Consider the following 11794-nt stretch of genomic DNA (forward strand, 5'->3'; position numbering starts at 1 on the left):
AAAGGGGATTTTTTTAAATGTGTTCTTCCGTAACGTCAGTTAATGGTGACCAGCATCGAGGTTTTTATAAATAAGACTCAAAAGTTTCACAGATCCTGTGTTACATGTGTCGTATACTCCAATTGTTCTGAGGGTTTACGATAGGGTTTGGTGAAAAACAAACCGAAATGTTATGTATTATTTAATGAAAATCCTCACCTTGGCCGTTGGTCTTCTTCTGTGCTCGACTGAGACTCTATCAGCGCCACACTTACCGTAATAATAAACTTTAATTATTTTATATAGCACCTTTAAAAGTAGCATCTCAAAGCGCTTCACAAGAGTAGAAACATGATAAAACATACAATTATACAAACAATGCATTAATGACAGAAAAATTTATAAAATACCAAAAATAAAAATATATCATGAAATGTTCAATTAATAATATGACAATTACGAACAATTATGTAAAAGCCCTAAACAAATAAGTTTTAAGGGATGATTTAAAAACACTAAGGGATTCAGCTTGCCTAATCTCAACATGAAATATACAACACTTAGAAATCCCCAAAAAGTATCATGTACTTTCTTCACTGAGATGAACACGATAACTTTTTGTTCGGGTGAAAACAACTGGTATATTCTCCTCAGAGAAGAAAGTACATGGATTCTATTTTGTGTCGTGTTTTAAAGTTAAAAGTTTAAAGCTTGTAATCAATCAGATCAACCTGTGATCGTCAACGATGAGTGAGTGAGTGAGTGAGTGGAGGCGGGACTTATTTGCATATTCATAGAACCACGTATACTAAAAGTTGAGTTACATTCAAGCTATTTTAAGGCATTTTTTCAACGAAAAACATTTAAATATGTAAAAATATGAGTTTTAAGGGATAAAATAATTATTTTAGTGATAAAATTACGTAAAATGCATGGGATCATTCTGTCTTTTTTGCTGGTCGCTATTCATTGCCATTGTAGGGATGATCGCCTGCTTATAAATCTTCGGTTTCACTTTATTTGGATGGTCCCTTTAACACATTCTGTTGTTTATAAGTAACATTGCCCCTTCATGTCTACTAACTGTCATTCGAGTGTTAGTAGAGCATTAGTAGACTGGTAGGGTTAGGGTTACAATAAGTTGGCATGTAGTTGCAAAGTTACGTATAGTCAGTAGTGTCTGTTGGAGGAGCATCACAATCAGATATTAAGCAGACAGTCTACTAATACTCTAATGAGAGTTAGTTGACATGTATTTGCACAGTTACTTGTAGTTAACAGAATGATCAAAAGGGACCATCAAAATAAAGTTTTACCAAATCTTCCCCTTTAGTGCTTCAAAAAAGACAGAAGGGCGTATGGCGTTAGAACAACACCAGGGTGAGTAAATGAGGACTCAAGGGTGAACTATCCCTTTAAGAGGAGCTTATTGTTCAGTGGTTTTGAGTTTTAATGACAGCCATCAGCAAGAGAGGTTAAATATCCGGCACCCAAATCAACTCTATATCAGTGTAGAAACACAGCCGAAGGAGCGACTCCAGGGCCCTTCGGACTCCCACACCGACACACTCCACGTCCAAGGCCACTGAAAGCGTTTCAACCGCTCTTAAAACTCTGCAGAACGCCACTCGTTCCTCATTAATTGCCTGTGTTGGTTTAGATCCATTGCTGTTGTCTTGGCAGCGGCAGGACGGCGAGCACGAGGACGCAGATACAGTCATAGCTCTGGGGGAGATGAATAATACAACGCTACACTCGTTTAGAGACAGCCAAATGAAAACAAACGTCGGTGAAACACTGAAGGACAGAAAGCCTGAGAGTTTTGGGACGGTGGTGTTCGCTAAGTCCAGCATCACTATTATATATTGCTTTTAACTAGAGTTATTGATTTGAAAAACATCACAGGTTCTATGTAAGAATCTTAAAGAGTTCCATCAGTTGCTTCATATATAGAACCTTTTCAAATCATATCATCATGATTTAGTTTTAATTCATTTTACATTTTTATTAAAGGTTATGAATTGAACAGCCCGTAAACAAACTTAATCACATGAAAAAAATGGAATAACCCATTAAACATCAAAGTATTATACAATCATTTAAGACATATTTTTGGCATAAAGGTTCTTTAAAGTTGAGTCAGAGTTCTAAACAGAACTATTGAAAATGAAAATTTGAGCCGATACCGATAACCGATAATTCTTTATATCGGTTATGAAAGTTTGAAAGCCGGAAACCAATATATTGGCACATCAAAGTATTAGTAGTCTTTGGACCCGTCGTTTGAACTCGTTCGGCTTTAGTTTTCAATCTTTCAGATCATCATGATCATCCTCATGCAAGGAAGCCCCAGTCTAAACTATATATTTTCGTTTATTAAGGCCCAAATTATACTGTGAAAGAGTACTGTTATAAATATGTTAAAATATATATATTTTTTTAGTTTCTATTATGTTAAATTAATAAAAATGTTCAACTCACAGTAGTACTGTTCTGTAAGGATGCACCAATATGAAATTTTTGGCCGATACCGATAACCGATAATTATTTATATTTGAAAGCCGATAACCGATATACTGGCCGATAAATCTAAATGCTAATTTTTATGCAATTTTTGAGAGCCTGATTATAAAAACAAGTCTCACCATTAAAAGCCACGACCCAAACACACAATCATAATGTTCTCAATATAACTTTATGTAGCCGATATGACAGACTTACGTACACTGTTAGACTTTGCCGTAATTTTACAGTTACTTACCGCAAAAAAGCCCAGTAAAATACCACTTATATTATTTACGGTTAACTACTGTAATATGCACTGCATTGTGGGTATTTTGTGTGAAATTTACAGTAACTTACTGTATATGGTAATTTACAGTACTTTACTGTTTACGCAAAAGCAGTAGTGCTACTGTAAATGAAGAAGACAGATTTATTGAAGTGTGTAGGCTTCTTTTGACAAGGCCTGCCTCTCTGCAGTATATATGAATTGGCATATATGCAAAGCACTATACAGGAAAAAAAAATAATAATAATAAAAAAAAATATATGAAAAAAATAAAAATAAAAATTATCAATACATTAATAAATTAAAAAAGGATTTTAAATACAGAAATGTCGGCCCTCTAAAAAGTATAATCATGCATAGTTATATACTAAATATATTAGTTTCACCTTTTAATTTGAATTACTGAAATACATGAACTTTTGCACAATATATATATATATATATATTTTAATATAGTTGCCTAACTTGCCTAATCATTGCCTTATAATTCGCGGGATGACTGCACTTGTGTTCATTGTGTACACAAAGTGTATTAGGCTACTCATAGGGCTATGCATATTGTATTAATGTGTTAGGCCTATTAAAATGTCATATAAAAATGTTTTATAGTTTTTTCCCCTGTGTTCTGCAGATGAAAATCATGAATCTGCATTCTCAATAAGCAATGCACACGCTGGATGTTTAAAGGTTAAATAAAAAACACGTGGATGGAAGGATTTATTTTAATCCTATATAAATAAGTCATTTTTATATTAGAATTTTCTCAAAAAACTGGTTCCCATACATAGACATTAGACCTTATTTTTTATAATTTTATAAAATTACTATTTTAATTGTTGCTCGCGTGCAAAGCCCGCGCAACAGCCTCGCAGAATGTAAACAGAGGTTTGTGTGTCAAGCGCGCGCTTATCAGACGTCCCTGGCCCTGCTGAGAGTGGATCGCCACAGCTAGACGCCAGCTGTGAGTTTTTCTGAGGTAAGTAGGCTAATTTAACTGAACAAATTTATTTTATGTTACTTTTACAGCGTAAACTATTACCAATATCAATTAAATATAGCTAAATGTATGAAGAAAGTAAATAATACAATCTAATAGGCTATTATTACTAAAAGGACAGTCTGAAGGAACTTAGTTTTCCTCAAAAACTGCCGCTTTCATATCCCATTAAGTTATGTCTGACTGCCTTTTCCAGTCGATGGACCCAATCTAGTATTTACACAAACAATGGTTTTCCGTAAATTTTTACGACCAGTTAAGGCATATTTTACTCGTCATTTAAAAAAATACCGTTAATGTGTGTGACGTTAGGCTATTTTGAAGTTACCTAGCGCGTTTTTTTCAAAGGCACTCTCTCGCGCTCTCGCTCCAGGCCGATTCTATGGGTGTGCTATGCACCCTCAAACCCTCAATTGATACTGTAATAATATTTTGGCGCAACAGATTTGCCAAACGCCCCAGTGTATATTTGTGCTTATTTGTGTTCACGCTCTGGAGAACGGAAAATTAATCCATTTACAACGGGTTTTGCAGCGGTGAGCAGCAGTAGCCAATCACAGATTACCGGTAGTTGTTGGTCTCTTGTCGATTTATGCAGGCTCGCGAATTTCGGGCTCGCGAACAAATGTCCTCTATTGAGGACAATAAAGAATGAATATGAATGTGATATGAATATGAATCCTCTCATTAACAAAGTGTAAACACGATGTAAGAGATGTATTGGACCGACAGCTGCAAACTATTTCTGAAGTGACATAAAAAAATTAGTATGATACTAAATTTACATAATAGTATCATACGTGCTGGATTCACTCTGCACAGGACAGACATGCTTAAAATAGTAACGCTTTTTAACGCAATATAAAGGCAGGCTAATAGATTAATTGATAAATTTTCATTGCAAAATATTTTAGAAATGCTATGCTAATTATTGGTAAAACGGCCCCCCTATCCCTTCCCCCTCTCCCTCCTGCATGTTGTAGGCTAAAAAGTTATATTCTCTTCTCTCTTTTTTCAGTGTCGATTGTCATCTGATTGTGTAAGTGATCAATCTAGCAGTCATAGATCTGTGATTAATCATGTTCATAACATATTGTCATTAGCCAATAATCATCAATGAAAAAATAATGTTTCTTCTTTTTCTCTTTTGTCTGTGTCAACAGGAGGTAACTACAGCCCAAAGGCTCTTTTAAGAGCCACAGCACTGAGGGTCTTTGGCTTTGTAAGTATATGTTTTGAGTAACTATCAGATGCATTATGTGATAATGGAGCCTTGCAGGCCCTACGCTTTCTTTAATTTATTCATTTAACCATATTAAATGTGTCATATTTTGGGCCCTGGTTTAACGATCTAAACGTATGATAGGGCCCTTTATGTCAAATTTATAAATGAATATAAATTGAGTTATAATAATACAACACAATCAGGAATAATAAGTTATCAATCAAATTAAATCAGAATCAACAAAATTCATACTTCACAACACTGGAAAAAAGTTGTTTGCAACTTCCGGTTCACTGGGACTTAAATGAGCCTCAGAAGTGGCAGGAATGCATTTAAATTCTTGATAACAGTGTTATGAGATTAAAGTCAGCATTAAAATCAAGATTGACCCTGTTTACTTTGTTAGCGCATATTATTAGTCTTGTGGTGAACAATGAATCCGTGCAAGTTAATACACAGAAAAAAATAGTTTGCCGTGGTAATCTATAATCAAAGTCTGAAAAGTTACTTCCAGTCTGAAATGGCGTTCCTTTTCTGATGATGTAGGCTTGACGGCTTGGGTTGGAAAACGCTTAACCACTCCCCTCAGACCGTTAGTCTGCTTTGATCGAGAGATGAAGAGGAGGAGCGCTAAAGTAAAACCCTGCCCTCTGTTCAATATTCTGTTTCACTGGGAAATACGTCACAACACTGGAGACAAGTCGTTTGCAACTTCCGGTTCACGCGTACTTTAATGTTTTAAATAGAAGGTTTTGATTATAAAAATATAAAATGATTTTAATAATACTTTAAAGGGTTAGTTCATCCAAAATTGATAATTCTGTCAGTAATTAATCACCCTCATGTTGTTCCAACCATGTAAGTCTTTCGTTCATCTTCCAAACACAATTTAGGATATTTTTGATGAAATCTGAGAGCTGTCTCACTCCACCATAGGCTTTCAGAGGGAATGAATCTTGCTGGCCCAGAAAAGTTATTAAAGAGATCGTTAATATATTCCAAGTGACTACAGTGGCTCAATCTTAAGTTTATCAAGCGACGAGAATATTTTTTGTTTGCAAAAAAAACACAAAAATAACAACTTTATTCCACTATTAATTTCCTTCTCTCTGGGCCTCGAGTGAGTTCACTAGTATAACTGTGCAGCGCGTCTGTGTTAGAGGGCCGCTTTTAAAGATGACTACTGTATGTGTTAATATGAAAATGTAAGACCTGTGTTTGTTTTAAGATTCTTTTTAAGGATCAACCCTGAAGAGGTTGTGCACGGCCAAAGTTGGCACTAGTCGAAAGACAGGAGGTGTTGTAAAGAGAAAGGTGACTGCCATCAACTCCCGGGTAGCAACGTTTCTGCAGAGGCTCACCGAAGTTGAGTGGAGAACATCAAATTAGGTAAGTTTCTTATGCAGGGCTGGACTGGTACAAAAAATTGGCCCGGACAGGCCACCACAATCAGTCAGACACCAACACCAGTACACAATTTTTGCAGTTCCATTAAATATTTGTCCCTGCTGTTCTCAGGGTGTCCGTGAATCCTTTAAAGGACAACTCCGGTGAAAAATGAACCTAGGGGTAATTAACACATGGTTACCGAGTAGATCGTTCTCTGGGATGCGTTTTCATGATAATCGAATGTAAAGAGTTTTATCTCTAAATAGAGATTAGCTTATAACGCTAGTATATGGGGCAGAGAGTAAGTTTAAGTAAATCGCTAGTTAATACCACTAACAAGGCTCAAAATAGCCTCACACTACCACGGTAGCATAATGAGGGTCCTTACATGCAAACCGAAGCATTGAGACCTTTGTAAGTGTACAAACAGTTTAATAAGAAGATACTTTATAAAGACAGTACATTACACGTATTCAGACACAGCCATCTTGGAAAACAGTCTTGACAAGTCGAGCAACGATTGCCATGCTAAGTGATTTGAACTGTGACTTGGAATCTTCTGTTGTTTCCGGAAGAAAGCACTGAACGCAACAGAGAAAATAAATAAATACAAATAATAATACAAAAATGAACAAGTCACAGTTCATATCACTTAGCACAGCGTTCGTTGCTCGACTTGTCGAGACTGTTTTCCAAGATGGCTGTGTCTGAATACGTGTAATGTACTGTCTTTATAAAGTATCTTCTTATTAAACTGTTTGTACACTTACAAAGGTCTCAATGCTTCGGTTTGCATGTAAGGACCCTCATTATGCTACCGTGGTAGTGTGAGGCTATTTTGAGCCTTGTTAGTGGTATTAACTAGCGATTTACTTAAACTTACTCTCTGCCCCATATACTAGCGTTATAAGCTAATCTGTTTTTAGAGATAAAACTCTTTACATTCGATTATCATGAAAACGCATCCCAGAGAACGATCTATTCTGTAACCATGTGCTAATTACCCCTAGGTTTATTTTTCACCGGAGTTTTCTTTTATAGGAACACTCCACCGTTTTTTAAAATAGGGCTTATTCACCGTCTTTCCTACATTTAGATAGGTGGGCAAATGCATTTGTCTCAGTGCATGCATTGTTTTAGTTTGACAGGGTCGGCGCTTGATTAGCTTAGCATAATGAATGGAATCCTTTGTTGCCAGCTAGCATGTACTGAGTAAAAGTGATAAAAAATAAAACACCTAATTACTACTGCGTATTCACAAGTACAAATAGCGATGCAGATTAAGACTAGGTGATTTCCAAGGCAGATATTGACTTGGGACTATATCATGGTGAAGCACAGGCGAAGCACTGCTACTTGGGCGCAGAGATATCACGCAACACATGAAATCTGTCAACTTACCGGCGTGACCTGCACCGAGTATCTTCGCTTTTGGATTGTGTTGAGTTTATTTCAGTCGGCATAGGTTGGCATATTCCCCCACACTCACACCACCAGTTTGTGTTGGCTCTCATCCTCATGTCCTCAGGTTGTTGAGCGATCGCAACCTCCTCCTCCTGTTGTTCTATTTCCAAAGCATGCAGCTCCTCTTCTGAAAACTCTGGTTCATAGAGGTATGGTTCTGGATCTTGACTGTCTGAGAAGTCACCCTCTTCGTCTCTCACAAAATCAGCCATATTCATTGCCATTTACTATGTCTACTGTAGGAAAAATAGCCAGCTACTATTATGTTGACTGGGATTTCATGTGTTGCGTGATATCTCTGCACTCAAGTAGCAGTGCTTCGCCTGTGCTTCACCCTAATATAGTCCCAAGTCAAAATCTGTCTAGGAAATCGCCTAGTCTTAATCTGCATCGCTATTTGTACTCGTTGTGAATACGCAGGCCACAATAAGTAATTAGGTGTTTTTTTTATATCACTTTTACTCAGAACATGCTAGCTGGCAACAAAAGATTCCATTCATTATGCTAAGCTAAGCTAGTGGCGACCCTGCCAAACTAAAACAACGCATGCACTGAGACAAAAGTCTAAATTTAAAGGTGCTCTAAGCGATGTCACGCATTTTTTAGGCCAAACATTTTTTTGTCACATACAGCAAATATCTCCTCACTATCCGCTAGCTATCTGTCTCCTGAACACACTCTAAAAAAAAACGCGGTCTCTGTAGGCACCCCAGGCTCCACAAACAGCAACAAAAACAAACTGGACTAACACAACATAACAAACAGTGTTCCAGCCAATAACCGACAAGAAGGATTTGGGGGTGGGGTTTGGGTTGTTAGTGCGCGGATGAGGAGGAGGGAGGGTCTAGCTAGCCTCCGTTTTGTTTGGCAATAGTTCGAACGTCAACAAGAAGTGACGTCACCCAGGATCGCTTAGAGAACCTTTAAGAAAGACGGTGATTAAGCTCATATTACATGTGCGGTGCTACCAAATCTGGTGCTGGTGCTACAATCTGTAGAACTTGCTGTTTGAGTGTGTTATGTCCAAGGATGTATTTTTTATTTATTTTAATTTATTTTCCCCTTTCTCCCTGTTTCTCTCTCTCTACTTCCCATAAGCAGAAAGGATTCCCATTGCTGCCACCTGACGCCAATGATCGGGTGTAAATCTGCTGTGATTGGAGGAGAGGAAGCTTTGGGGGCAAAAGCAGCACCATTCCTCAGATCAGTTATTTATTTGTAAACTTTTGTTGTATTGTTCTTTATCATACAAATGTATATTGTTATTTTTTTGGGATTAGTAGAGAGGTGGGTGCCATTTCCTTTTGATTTAATTTCCTCTTGTTTTAGCTGAGAACTGTTAGTGTATTTTGTATTTGATTTAAGAAAAAAATAAAAAATGTGCGTATTGTCATGATCTGCTTTTATTTGTTATGCATGAATTTCTCTTTTAAATGTTGCATCACAATAAGTAAATTGAATGTAATTAATTGTGATAGTAAATAATAAATATGCTGATGTACATGAACTCAAGTAACTTTTTTGGAATTTATTCAATTCAATAGCATTAATAGTGTAAAATAAATGAAAAATAAGTTGCAGTAAGGGTATTGTACTGTAAAATGAAACTGCGGTAAGGGCATCATACTGTAAAATTAAATTGCAGTAAGGCATCTTACTGTAAAATGAAATTGCAGTAAGGGTATCTTACTGTAAAATGAAATTGCGGTAAGGGTATCTTACTGTAAAATAAAATTGCAGTAAGGGCATCATACCGTAAAACACATTTACAGGTAAGCTACTGTAAAGTGGAACTTACAGTAACTTACTGGCAATAGTGCTGCCAGTAAGTTACCGCAAAAATACAATAAAATGTCTAACAGTGTAACTGTTGCACTTTACTGTATTTTCCTTTTTTTAAAGTGATTCCAATCATATTTCAAGCAATTTAAACCCATCATGTTGAACAGTGCGCATCTAAAGAGTCTCAGCTGAAGGAAATAATACATTATTTATCGGCTCTAAGTTTCTTATCTTATTCTTAGCGTGAAAAATTAGCATATATCGGCCGATACCCCTAAATAAACCCCCATAAGAGTGTCTAAGTTTGGCATCACTCTGTAAATGTTCATAATTTGGTAAAACGCTATCTAAAATAAAATGCATAATCCATACTGCATGAAAACTGTAATTGCCATGTTTAGGTCTTGATGTTTCTCCTGAATATGAGGAATAAAACTGAGATTCTGCTGACCTTGAATTATAAAATGAGAAGTGTCTCTCCTCGAATACAGCTGGATGTTGAAGTCTGCGAGCTGTGCATAATGCATACAATGCGTTTTATCATATCTCTCAATGCCATGCCATAAAGCTATATTTAAACTTCCACTTTAAATATTAGTGGAATGACGGGCCCCATGCAAATCTGTTATTATAGTAAATTTAATTCCACCATTAAGCTTTTCGAAAGCCTTTTTAATCATCCATTATTCATCAGTATTGTCACTTTCGCTCTTTTTGCTCCACTTAAAAGGTCATCATGTGGAATGAGTTAAGAAACGACTGCGTTCACAGCTGCACGTCAACCATTAGCTCACTAAACATTAGCATATTCTGTTCAGTCACTATTCCATATCAAAACAACAATGAGGTTGGCAACGTGATTAAACATAATTAAGACTTCATTAGAGGTCCTTTGTAAACACTCTCCTCCATAAGGCACTAACTTGCTGGTTTTTCTGATTGCTAATGTGCTTTTGAATAAGTTATACAAGCTGTGACTGCTTTTACCAACCAATTTCACTATTCAAAGAGCAAATGGCAGGTACGTTACGCTTTAACATCACAATGAACAAAGTCTTAGACGGCATGCAGGAAAAATGGCTCATTCCAGAGTGATGATGAACACATTTACATGACATCCCCAGTTTGGTCTCCAGAAATTTGGCCCACCCATTCACTTTGAGAGAAGCATGATAGATCCCATTAGCTTACAAAGTATGTTATGCTATGTATATGCTATAAGTTATGAAAACATTATTACTGAACGTTTAAAACATCTAGTCCCCCTGTGGTCAATAATTGCATCCCTTAAAACTCATCTTTAGTGACATATTTAAAAAATGTTTACTTGAAAAAAAAAAAAAAGTAGCTTGAATGTAACTCGACACCCTTGCCTCATTTAGTATGCGTTGTTCTGTGAATATGCAAATGAGCCCCGCCTCCACTCACTCACTCAGAGATCCACTGGTTGACGATCACACGTTGATCTGATTGGTTACAAGGTAGTGTGTGACGTCAGAAACACCAGCGATTTCACACCGTGTGTTTGAGACTGTCTTTGGTTCACTGCAGTTTTAAGCAGAAAATACTCGACTTATGAATTTACACATAAAGCATATTAAAAAACGCCATATAGACGGGAATGTTACTTTTTATTGTTCTCTGAATATTCTGAAACAAGCATCAAGGTCAGCGACATTTAAAAAATGAACGTCCAACTAAAACATTTCAGAAAAACACTCCATGAACGTTTAAATAAATATAAATAATATAAATCACGTTTTTGTGCTAACGATTTGAGAATGTTATTAAAGACCAGATAACTTTGTTCATAACTTTGAGAGAATCTTTGCAGAACGTTCTGATAACGTTCCCTGTTAGCTAGGATACTATTTTTCTCAAACACCAGAACAAATATACCAATTTTAAAATTGGTACCTCATTAAATAACCTCAAATGGCTGTTAGTACACTGTAAAAAAGTATTTTCATGATTTGTTTTCACAACTTCGATAATTAATGTGGTAAAGATACAGTAACACAATTTTGAGTTTCTGTTTATTAAACTATTCTTCTTCATTGTATTAACAATTTTTTTTTATTACAACAAACTCAAAATTTTAAGGCAACAAGGTAACTTGCTTTTTTAAGTTAAACCTATTTTTTTTTTTTTTTTTTTTTTTACAGGG

At 36.1% G+C, this 11794-nt stretch overlaps 1 long non-coding RNA gene across 1 annotated transcript; it reads left to right on the forward strand.

Annotated features, from left to right (window-relative positions):
- Positions 1-3539: 3539 nt before the first annotated feature.
- Positions 3540-9461, forward strand: LOC307007220. Its single transcript, XR_013799602.1, has 4 exons — positions 3540-3746; positions 4786-4806; positions 4931-6381; positions 8947-9461. It is a non-coding gene; the product is annotated as an uncharacterized lncRNA (long non-coding RNA).
- The last annotated feature ends 2333 nt before the right edge of the window (positions 9462-11794 follow it).

The sequence above is a fragment of the Phoxinus phoxinus genome, assembly GCF_949152265.1.
Source record: "Phoxinus phoxinus genome assembly, chromosome: 11".
Taxonomy (NCBI): domain Eukaryota; kingdom Metazoa; phylum Chordata; class Actinopteri; order Cypriniformes; family Leuciscidae; genus Phoxinus; species Phoxinus phoxinus.